Source organism: Schistocerca gregaria, chromosome 6 (assembly GCF_023897955.1).
Source record: "Schistocerca gregaria isolate iqSchGreg1 chromosome 6, iqSchGreg1.2, whole genome shotgun sequence".
NCBI lineage: Eukaryota > Metazoa > Arthropoda > Insecta > Orthoptera > Acrididae > Schistocerca > Schistocerca gregaria.
This window is the reverse complement of record NC_064925.1, coordinates 583,292,548-583,305,259: the sequence shown is the minus strand read 5'-3', so window position 1 is coordinate 583,305,259 and position 12,712 is coordinate 583,292,548.

Here is a 12,712-nt window from a genome sequence, read left to right as displayed (position 1 = left end):
TATTACATCAACTTAGAAGCTTCATCTGAGTTCTATTATGGTGCTTTTCCTGTTTCCGCCTACGGCAACACGCGACATAGCTTTGCAGACGATAAGTACAACCGTTTCAGAGAGAATATCGGCCAATGTGGCGATCTGGCTTTTAAGTCGATTCGATAACAAATGACGAAAACGGACGGATTTCTCAGGTTTTTACTACATATGAACACTTTTCACATTCTCCCGTGCAACTCGGCTGCTAGTCCTCCTTTCATGCAGAATCTTAAGGTCCTAGCTCATGTCCAAGGCACCAAAGCCAGCTAAAAAGTCAATAACCGATACCTAAAACTTGAATTGTACTACTTCTTACTGGCTATTACATCAACTTAGAAGCTTGATCTGTGTTCTACTATGGTGCTTTTAGTGTCTCAGCATACCGCAGCACGCGACATAGCTATGCAGACGATAAGTACAACCGTTTCAGAGAGAAGAGCGGCCAATGTGACGATCTGGCTTTAAGTCGATTCGATAACAAATGAAGAAAACGGACGGATTTCTCAGGTATTTACTACATATGAACACTTTTCACATTCTCCCGTGCAACTCGGCTGCTAGTCCTCCTTTCATGCAGAATCGTAAGGTCCTAGCTCATGTCCAAGGCACCAAAGCCAGCAAAAAAGTCAATAATCGATACCTAAAACTTGAATTGTACTAATTCTTACTGGGTATTACATTAACTTACAAGCTTAATCTGTGTTCTATTAAGGTGCTTTTAGTGTCTCCGCATACCGCAGCACGCGACATAGCTTTGCAGACGATAAGTACAAGCGTTTCAGAGAGAAGAGCGGCCAATGTGACGATCTGGCTTTAAGTCGATTCGATAACCAATGACGAAAACAGACGTATTTCTCAGGTTTTTACTACATTTGAACACTTTTCACATTCTCTCATGCAACTCGGCTGCTAGTCCTCCTTTCATGCAGAATATTAAGGTCCTAGCTCATGTCCAAGGCACCAAAGCCAACTAAAAATTCAATATTCAATACCTAAAACTTGAATTGTACTACTTCTTACTGGCTATTACATCAACTTAGAAGCTTCATCTGTGTTCTACTATGGTGCTTTTAGTGTCTCAGCATACCGCAGCACGCGACATAGCTTTAGAGACGATAAGTACAACCGTTTCAGAGAGAAGAGCGGCCAATGTGACGATCTGGCTTTAAGTCGATTCGATAACAAATGACGAAAACGGACGGATGTCTCAGGTTTTTACTGCATATGAACACTTTTCACATTCTCCCGTGCGACACGGCTGCTAGTCCTCCTTTCATGCAGAATCTTAAGGTCCTAGCTCATGTCCAAGGCAGCAAAGCCAGCTAAAAAGTCAATAAACAATACCTAAAACTTGAATTGTACTAATCCTTACTGGCTATTACATTAACTTAGAAGCTTCATCTGTGTTCTACTATGGTGCTTTTAGTGTCTCCGCATACCGCAGCACGCGACATAGCTTTGTAGACGATAAGTACAACCGTTTCAGAGAGAAGAGCGGCCAATGTGACGATCTGGCTTTAAGTCAATTCGATAACAAATGACGAAAACGGACGGATTTCTCAGGTTTTTATTACATATGAACACTTTTCACATTCTCCCGTGCAACTCGGCTGCTAGTCCTCCATTCATGCAGAATCTTAAGGTCCTAGCTCATGTCCAAGGCACCAAAGCCAGCTAAAAAGTCAATAATCGATACCCAAAACTTGAATTGGATTACTTCTTACTGGCTATTACATCAACTTAGATGCTTCATCTGTTCCTACTATGGTGATTTTAGTGTCTCCGCATACCACAGCTCGCGACATAGCTTTGCAGACGATAAGTACAACCGTTTCAGAGAGAAGAGCGGCCAATGTGACGATCTGGCTTTAAGTCTATTCGATAACAAATGACGAAAACGGACGGATTTCTAAGGTTTTTACTACATATGAACACTTTTCACATTCTCCCGTGCAACTCGGCAGCTAGTCCTCCTTTCATGCAGAATCTTAAGGTCCTAGCACATGTCCAAGGCACCAAAGCCAGCAAAAAGGTCAATATTCAATACCTAAAACTTGAATTGTACTACTTCTTACTGGCTGTTACATTACCTTAGAAGCTTCATCTGTGTTCTACTGTGGTGATTTTAGTGTCTCCGCATACCGCAACACGCGACATAGCTTTGCAGACGATAAGTACAACCGTTTCAGAGAGAAGAGCGGCTAATGTGACGATCTGGCTTTAAGTCGATTCGATAACAAATGACGAAAGCGGACGGATTTCTAAGGTTTTTACTACATATGAACACTTTTCACATTCTCCCGTGCAACTCTGCTGCTAGTCCTCCTTTCATGCAGAATATTAAGATCCTAGCTCATGTCCAAGGCACCAAAGCCAGCTAAAAAGTCAATAATCAATACCTAAAACTTGAATTGTACTACTTCTTACTGGCTAATACATCAACTTAGAAGCTTCATCTGTGTTCTACTACGATGCTTTTAGTTTCTCCGCATACCGCAGCACGCGACATAGTTTTGCAGACGATAAGTACAACCGTTTCAGAGAGAAGAGCGGCCAATGTGACGATCTGGCTTTAAGTCGATTCGATAACAAATGACGAAAACGGACGGATGTCTCAGGTTTTACTACATATGAACACTTTTTACATTCTCCCGTGCAACTCGGCTGCTAGTCCTCCTTTCATGCAGAATCTTAAGGTCCTAGCTCATGTCCAAGTCATCAAAGCCAGCTAAAAGGTCAATATTCAATACCTAAAACTTGAATTGTACTACTTCGTACTGGCTATTACATCAACTTAGAAGCTTGATCTGTGTTCTACTATGGTGCTTTTAGTGTCTCAGCATACCGCAGCACGCGACATAGCTTTGCAGACGATAAGTACAACCGTTTCAGAGAGAAGAGCGGCCAATGTGACGATCTGGCTTTAAGTCGATTCGATAACAAATGACGAAAACAGACGGATGTCTCAGGTTTTGGCTGCATATGAACACTTTTCACATTCTCCCGGGCAACTCGGCTGCTAGTCCTCCTTTCATGCAGAATCTTAAGGTCCTAGCTCATGTCCAGGGCACCAAAGCCAGCTAGAAAGTCAATAATCGATACCCAAAACTTGAATTGGATTACTTCTTACTGGCTATTACATCAACTTAGATGCTTCATCTGTTCCTACTATGGTGATTTTAGTGTCTCCGCATACCGCAGCACGCGACATAGCTTTGCAGACGATAAGTACAAGCGTTTCAGAGAGAAGAGCGGCCAATGTGACGATCTGGCTTTAAGTCGATTCGATAACAAATGACGAAAACGGACGGATGTCTCAGGTTTTTACTGCATATGAACACTTTTCCCATTCTCCCGTGCAATTCGGCTGCTAGTCCTCCTTTCATGCAGAATCTTAAGGTCCTAGCTCATGTCCAAGGCACCAAAGCCAGCTAAAAGGTCAATAATCGATACCTAAAACTTGAATAGTACTACTTCTTACTGGCTATTACATTAACTTAGCAGCTTCATCTGTGTTCTACTATGGTGGTTTTAGTGTCTCCGCATACCGCATCACGCGACATAGCTTTGTAGACGATAAGTACAACCGTTTCAGAGAGAAGAGCGGCCAATGTGACGATCTGACTTTAAGTCAATTCGATAACAAATGACGAAAACGGACGGATTTCTCAGGTTTTTGTTACATATGAACACTTTTCACATTCTCCCGTGCAACTCGGCTGCTAGTCCTCCTTTCATGCAGAATCTTAAGGTCCTAGCTCATGTCCAAGGCACCAAAGCCAGCTAAAAAGTCAATAATCGATACCCAAAACTTGAATTGGATTACTTCTTACTGGCTATTACATCAACTTAGATGCTTCATCTGTTCCTACTATGGTGATTTTAGTGTCTCCGCATACCACAGCTCGCGACATAGCTTTGCAGACGATAAGTACAACCGTTTCAGAGAGAAGAGCGGCCAATGTGACGATCTGGCTTTAAGTCTATTCGAAAACAAATGACGAAAACGGACGGATTTCTAAGGTTTTTACTACATATGAACACTTTTCACATTCTCCCATGCAACTCGGCTGCTAGTCCTCCTTTCATGCAGAATCTTAAGGTCCTAGCTCATGTCCAAGGCACCAAAGCCAGCTAAAAGGTCAATATTCAATACCTATAACTTGAATTGTACTACTTCTTACTGGCTATTACATCAACTTAGAAGCTTGATCTGTGTTCTACTATGGTGCTTTTAGTTTCTCAGCATACCGCAGCACGCGACATAGCTTTGCAGACGATAAGTACAACCGTTTCAGAGAGAAGAGCGGCCAATGTGACGATCTGGCTTTAAGTCGATTCGATAACAAATGACGAAAACGGACGGACTTCTCAGGTATTTACTACATATGAACACTTTTCACATTCTCCCGTGCAACTCGGCTGCTAGTCCTCCTTTCATGCAGAATCTTAAGGTCCTAGCTCATGTCCAAGGCACCAAAGCCAGCTAAGAAGTCTATAATCAATACCCAAAACTTGAATTGGATTACTTCTTACTGGCTATTACATCAACTTACAAGCTTCATCTGTGTTCTACTATGGTGCTTTTAGTGTCTCCGCATACCGCAGCACGCAACATAGCTTTGCAGACGATAAGTACAAGCGTTTCAGAGAGAAGAGCGGCCAATGTGACGATCTGGCTTTAAGTCGATTCGATAACCAATGACGAAAACAGACGTATTTCTCAGGTTTTTACTACATTTGAACACTTTTCACATTCTCTCATGCAACTCGGCTGCTAGTCCTCCTTTCATGCAGAATATTAAGGTCCTAGCTCATGTCCAAGGCACCAAAGCCAGCTAAAAATTCAATATTCAATACCTAAAACTTGAATTGTACTACTTCTTACTGGCTATTACATCAACTTAGAAGCTTCATCTGTGTTCTACTATGGTGCTTTTAGTGTCTCAGCATACCGCAGCACGCGACATAGCTTTGCAGACGATAAGTACAACCGTTTCAGAGAGAAGAGCGGCCAATGTGACGATCTGGCTTTAAGTCGATTCGATAACAAATGACGAAAACGGACGGATGTCTCAGGTATTTACTGCGTATGAACACTTTTCACATTCTCCCGTGCAACTCGGCTGCTAGTCCTCCTTTCATGCAGAATCTTAAGGTCCTAGCTCATGTCCAAGGCACCAAATCCAGCTAAAAAGTCAATAATCGATACCTAAAACTTGAATTGTACTACTTCTTACTGGCTATTACATTAACTTAAAAGCTTCATCTGTGTTCTACTATGGTGCTTTTAGTGTCTCCGCATACCGCAGCACGCGACATAGCTTTGTAGACGATAAGTACAACCGTTTCAGAGAGAAGAGCGGCCAATGTGACGATCTGGCTTTAAGTCAATTCGATAACAAATGACGATAACGGACGGATTTCTCAGGTTTTTATTACATATGAACACTTTTCACATTCTCCCGTGCAACTCGGCTGCTAGTCCTCCTTTCATGCAGAATCTTAAGGACCTAGCTCATGTCCAAGGCACCAAAGCCAGCTAGAAAGTCAATAATCGATACCCAAAACTTGAATTGGATTACTTCTTACTGGCTATTACATCAACTTAGATGCTTCATCTGTTCCTACTATGGTGATTTTAGTGTCTCCGCATACCACAGCTCGCGACATAGCTTTGCAGACGATAAGTACAACCGTTTCAGAGAGAAGAGCGGAGAATGTGACGATCTGGCTTTAAGTCTATTCGATAACAAATGACGAAAACGGACGGATTTCTCAGGTTTTTACTACACATGAACACTTTTCACATTCTCCCGTACAACTCGGCAGCTAGTCCTCCTTTCATGTAGAATCTTAAGGTCCTATCTCATGTCCAAGGCACCAAAGCCAGCTAAAAGGTCAATATTCAATACCTTAAACTTGAATTGTACTACCTCTTACTGGCTATTACATCAACTTAGATGCTTCATCTGTTTCCTACTATGGTGCTTTTAGTGTCTCCACATACCGCAGCACGCAACATAGCTTTGCAGACGATATGTACAACCATTTCAGAGAGCAGAGCGGCCAATGTGACGATCTGGCTTTACGTCGATTCGATAACAAATGACGAAAACGGACGGATGTCTCAGTTTTTTATTACATATGAACACTTTTCACATTCTCCCGTGCAACTCGGGTGCTAGTCCTCCTTTCATGCAGAATCTTAAGGTCCTATCTCATGTCCAAGGCACCAAAGCCAGCTAAAAGGTCAATATTCAATACCTTAAACTTGAATTGTACTACCTCTTACTTGCTATTACCTCAACTTAGAAGCTTCGTCTGTGTTCTACTATGGTGCTTGTAGTGTCTCAGCATACCGCAGCACGCGACAAAGCTTTGCAGACGATAAGTACAACCGTTTCAGAGAGAAGAGCGGCCAATGTGACGATGTGGCTTTAAGTCGATTCGATAACAAATGACGAAAACGGACGGATGTCTCATTTTTTTACTACATATGAACACTTTTCACATTCTCCCGTGCAACTCGGCTGCTAGTCCTCCTTTCATGCAGAATCTTAAGGTCCTAGCTCATCTCCAAGGCACCAAAGCCAGCTAAAAAGTCAATAATCAATACCTAAAACTTGAATTGTACTACTTCTTACTGGCTATTACATCAACTTAGAAGCTTCATGTGTGTTCTCCTACGGTGGTTTTAGTTTCTCCGCATACCGCAGCTTGCGACATAGTTTTGCAGACGATAAGTACAACCGTTTCAGAGAGAAGAGCGGCCAATGTGGCGATCTGGCTTTAAGTCGATTCGATAACAAATGACGAAAACGGACGGATTTCTCAGGTTTTTACTACATATGAACACTTTTCACATTCTCCCGTGCAACTCGGCTGCTGGTCCTCCTTTCATGCAGAATCTTAACGTCCTAGCTCATGGTCAAGGCAACAAAGCCAGCTAAAAAGTCAATAACCGATACCTAAAACTTGAATTGGACTACTTCTTACTGGCTATTACATCAACTTAGAAGCTTCATCTGTGTTCTATTATGGTGCTTTTCCTGTTTCCGCCTACGGCAACACGCGACATAGCTTGGCAGACGATAAGTACAACCGTTTCAGAGAGAAGAGCGGCCAATGTGACGATCTGGCTTTAAGTCGATTCGATAACAAATGACGAAAACGGACGGATTTCTCAGGTTTTTACTACATATGAACACTTTTCACATTCTCCCGTGTAACTCGGCTGCTAGTCCTCCTTTCATGCAGAATCTTAAGGTCCTAGCTCATGTCCAAGGCACCAAAGCCAGCTAAAAAGTCAATAATCAATACCTAGAACTTGAATTGTACTAATTCTTACTGGGTATTACATCAACTTACAAGCTTCATCTGTGTTCTACTATGGTGCTTTTAGTGTCTCCGCATACCGCAGCACGCGACATAGCTTTGCAGACGATAAGTACAAGCGTTTCAGAGAGAAGAGCGGCCAATGTGACGATCTGGCTTTAAGTCGATTCGATAACCAATGACGAAAACAGATGTATTTCTCAGGTTTTTACTACATTTGAACACTTTTCACATTCTCCCATGCAACTCGGCTGCTAGTCCTCCATTCATGCAGAATATTAAGGTCCTAGCTCATGTCCAAGGCACCAAAGCCAGCTAAAAATTCAATATTCAATACCTAAAACTTGAATTGTACTACTTCTTACTGGCTATTACATCAACTTAGAAGCTTCATCTGTGTTCTACTGTGGTGCTTTTAGTGTCTCAGCATACCGCAGCACGCGACATAGCTTTGCAGACGATAAGTACAACCGTTTCAGAGAGAAGAGCGGCCAATGTGACGATCTGGCTTTAAGTCGATTCGATAACAAATGACGAAAACGGACGGATGTCTCAGGTTTTGGCTGCATATGAACACTTTTCACATTCTCCCGTGCAACTCGGCTGCTAGTCCTCCTTTCATGCAGAATCTTAAGGTCCTAGCTCATGTCCAAGGCACCAAAGCCAGCTAGAAAGTCAATAATCGATACCCAAAACTTGGATTTGGATTACTTATTACTGGCTATTACATCAACTTAGATGCTTCATCTGTTCCTACTATGGTGATTTTAGTGTCTCCGCATACCACAGCTCGCGACATAGCTTTGCAGACGATAAGTACAACCGTTTCAGAGAGAAGAGCGGCCAATGTGACGATCTGGCTTTAAGTCGATTCGATAACAAATGACGAAAACGGACGGATTTCTCAGGTTTTTACTACATATGAACACTTTTCACATTCTCCCGTGCAACTCGGCAGCTAGTCCTCCTTTCATGCAGAATCTTAAGGTCCTAGCACATGTCCAAGGCACCAAAGCCATCAAAAAGGTCAATATTCAATACCTAAAACTTGAATTGTACTACTTCTTACTGGCTGTTACATCAACTTAGAAGCTTCATCTGTGTTCTACTGTGGTGATTTTAGTGTCTCCGCATACCGCAGCACGCGACATAGCTTTGCAGACGATAAGTACAACCGTTTCAGAGAGAAGAGCGGCTAATGTGACGATCTGGCTTTAAGTCGATTCGATAACAAATGACGAAAACGGACGGATCTCTAAGGTTTTTACTACATATGAACACTTTTCACATTCTCCCGTGCAACTCGGCTGCTAGTCCTCCTTTCATGCAGAATCTTAAGGTCCTAGCTCATGTCCAAGGCACCAAAGCCAGATAAGAAGTCAATAATCAATACCTAAAAATTGAATTGTACTACTTCTTACTGGCTATTACATCAACTTAGAAGCTTCATCTGTGTTCTCCTACGGTGGTTTTAGTTTCTCCGCATACCGCAGCACGCGACATAGTTTTGCAGACGATAAGTACAACCGTTTCAGAGAGAAGAGCGGCCAATGTGACGATTTGGCTTTAAGTCGATTCGATAACAAATGACGAAAACGGACGGATTTCTCAGGTTTTTACTACATATGAACACTTTTCACATTCTCCCGTGCAACTCGGCTGCTAGTCCTCCTTTCATGCAGAATCTTAAGGTCCTAGCTCATGGTCAAGGCACCAAAGCCAGCTAAAAAGTCAATAACCGATACCTAAAACTTGAATTGGACTACTTCTTACTGGCTATTACATCAACTTAGAAGCTTCATCTGTGTTCTATTATGGTGCTTTTCCTGTTTCCGCCTACGGCAACACGCGACATAGCTTTGCAGACGATAAGTACAACCGTTTCAGAGAGAAGATCGGCCAATGTGACGATCTGGCTTTAAGTCGATTTGGTAACAAATGACGAAAACGGACGCATTTCTCAGGTTTTTACTACATATGAACACTTTTCACATTCTCCCGTGCAACTCGGCTGCTAGTCCTCCTTTCATGCAGAATCTTAAGGTATTAGCTCATGTCCAAGGCACCAAAGCCAGCTAAAAAGTCAATAATCAATACCTAGAACTTGAATTGTACTAATTCTTACTGGGTATTACATCAACTTACAAGCTTCATCTGTGTTCTACTATGGTGCTTTTAGTGTCTCCGCATACCGCAGCACGCGACATAGCTTTGCAGACGATAAGTACAAGCGTTTCAGAGAGAAGAGCGGCCAATGTGACGATCTGGCTTTAAGTCGATTCGATAACCAATGACGAAAACAGATGTATTTCTCAGGTTTTTACTACATTTGAACACTTTTCACATTCTCCCATGCAACTCGGCTGCTAGTCCTCCATTCATGCAGAATATTAAGGTCCTAGCTCATGTCCAAGGCACCAAAGCCAGCTAAAAATTCAATATTCAATACCTAAATCTTGAATTGTACTACTTCTTACTGGCTATTACATCAACTTAGAAGCTTCATCTGTGTTCTACTGTGGTGCTTTTAGTGTCTCAGCATACCGCAGCACGCGACATAGCTTTGCAGACGATAAGTACAACCGTTTCAGAGAGAAGAGCGGCCAATGTGACGATCTGGCTTTAAGTCGATTCGATAACAAATGACGAAAACGGACGGATGTCTCAGGTTTTGGCTGCATATGAACACTTTTCACATTCTCCCGTGTAACTCGGCTGCTAGTCCTCCTTTCATGCAGAATCTTAAGGTCCTAGCTCATGTCCAAGGCACCAAAGCCAGCTAGAAAGTCAATAATCGATACCCAAAACTTGAATTGGATTACTTCTTACTGACTATTACATCAACATAGATGCTTCATCTGTTCCTACTATGGTGATTTTAGTGTCTCCGCATACCACAGCTCGCGACATAGCTTTGCAGACGATAAGTACAACCGTTTCAGAGAGAAGAGCGGCCAATGTGACGATCTGGCTTTAAGTCGATTCGATAACAAATGACGAAAACGGACGGATTTCTCAGGTTTTTACTACATATGAACACTTTTCACATTCTCCCGTGCAACTCGGCAGCTAGTCCTCCTTTCATGCAGAATCTTAAGGTCCTAGAACATGTCCAAGGCACCAAAGCCATCAAAAAGGTCAATATTCAATACCTAAAACTTGAATTGTACTACTTCTTACTGGCTGTTACATCAACTTAGAAGCTTCATCTGTGTTCTACTGTGGTGATTTTAGTGTCTCCGCATACCGCAGCACGCGACATAGCTTTGCAGACGATAAGTACAACCGTTTCAGAGAGAAGAGCGGCTAATGTGACGATCTGGCTTTAAGTCGATTCGATAACAAATGACGAAAACGGACGGATCTCTAAGGTTTTTACTACATATGAACACTTTTCACATTCTCCCGTGCAACTCGGCTGCTAGTCCTCCTTTCATGCAGAATCTTAAGGTCCTAGCTCATGTCCAAGGCACCAAAGCCAGATAAGAAGTCAATAATCAATACCTAAAAATTGAATTGTACTACTTCTTACTGGCTATTACATCAACTTAGAAGCTTCATCTGTGTTCTCCTACGGTGGTTTTAGTTTCTCCGCATACCGCAGCACGCGACATAGTTTTGCAGACGATAAGTACAACCGTTTCAGAGAGAAGAGCGGCCAATGTGACGATTTGGCTTTAAGTCGATTCGATAACAAATGACGAAAACGGACGGATTTCTCAGGTTTTTACTACATATGAACACTTTTCACATTCTCCCGTGCAACTCGGCTGCTAGTCCTCCTTTCATACAGAATCTTAAGGTCCTAGCTCATGTCCAAGGCACCAAAGCCAGCTAAAAAGTCAATAATCGATACCTAAAACTTGAATTGTACTACTTCTTACTGGCTATTACATCATTTTAGAAGCTTCATCTGTGTTCTACTATGTTGCTTTTAGTGTCTCCGAATACCGCAGTACGCGACATAGCTTTGCAGACGATAAGTACAACCGTTTCAGAGAGAAGAGCGGCCAATGTGACGATCTGGCTTTAAGTCGATTCGATAACAAATGACGAAAACGGACGGATTTCTCAGGTTTTTACTACATATGAACACTTTTCACATTCTCCCGTGCAACTCGGCTGCTAGTCCTCCTTTCATGCAGAATCTTAAGGTCCTAGCTCATGTCCAAGGCACCAAAGCCAGCTAAAAAAGTCAATAATCAATACCTAAAACTTGAAATGTACTGCTTCTTACTGGCTATTACATCAACTTAGAAGCTTCATCTGTGTTCTACTACGTTGCTTTTAGTTTCTCCGCATACCGCAGCACGCGACATAGTTTTGCAGACGATAAGTACAACCGTTTCAGAGAGAAGAGCGGCCAATGTGACGATCTGGCTTTAAGTCGATTCGGTAACAAATGACGGAAACGGACGGATTTCTCAGGTTTTTACTACATATGAACACTTTTCACATTCTCCCGTGCAACTTGGCTGCTAGTCCTCCTTTCATGCAGAATCTTAAGGTCCTAGCTCATGTCCAAGGCACCAAAGCCAGCTAAAAAGTCAATAATCAATACCTAAAACTTGAATTGTACTACTTCTTACTGGCTAATACATCAACTTAGAAGCTACATCTGTGTTCTACTACGGTGCTTTTAGTTTCTCCGCATACCGCAGCACGCGACATAGTTTTGTAGACGATAAGTACAACCGTTTCAGAGAGAAGAGCGGCCAATGTGACGATGTGGCTTTAAGTCGATTCGATAACAAATGACGAAAACGGACGGATGTCTCAGGTTTTTACTACATATGAACACTTTTCACATTCTCCCGTGCTACTCGGCTGCTAGTCCTCCTTTCATGCAGAATCTTAAGGTCCTAGCGCATGTCCAAGGCACCAAAGCCAGCTAAAAGGTCAATATTCAATACCTAAAACTTGAATTGTACTACTTCTTACTGGCTATTACATCATTTTAGAAGCTTCATCTGTGTTCTACTATGTTGCTTTTAGTGTCTCCGAATACCGCAGCACGCGACATAGCTTTGCAGACGATAAGTACAACCGTTTCAGAGAGAAGAGCGGCCAATGTGACGATCTGGCTTTAAGTCGATTCGATAACAAATGACGAAAACGGACGGATTTCTCAGGTTTTTACTACATATGAACACTTTTCACATTCTCCCGTGCAACTCGGCTGCTAGTCCTCCTTTCATGCAGAATCTTAAGGTCCTAGCTCATGTCCAAGGCACCAAAGCCAGCTAAAAAAGTCAATAATCAATACCTAAAACTTGAAATGTACTGCTTCTTACTGGCTATTACATCAACTTAGAAGCTTCATCTGTGTTCTACTACGTTG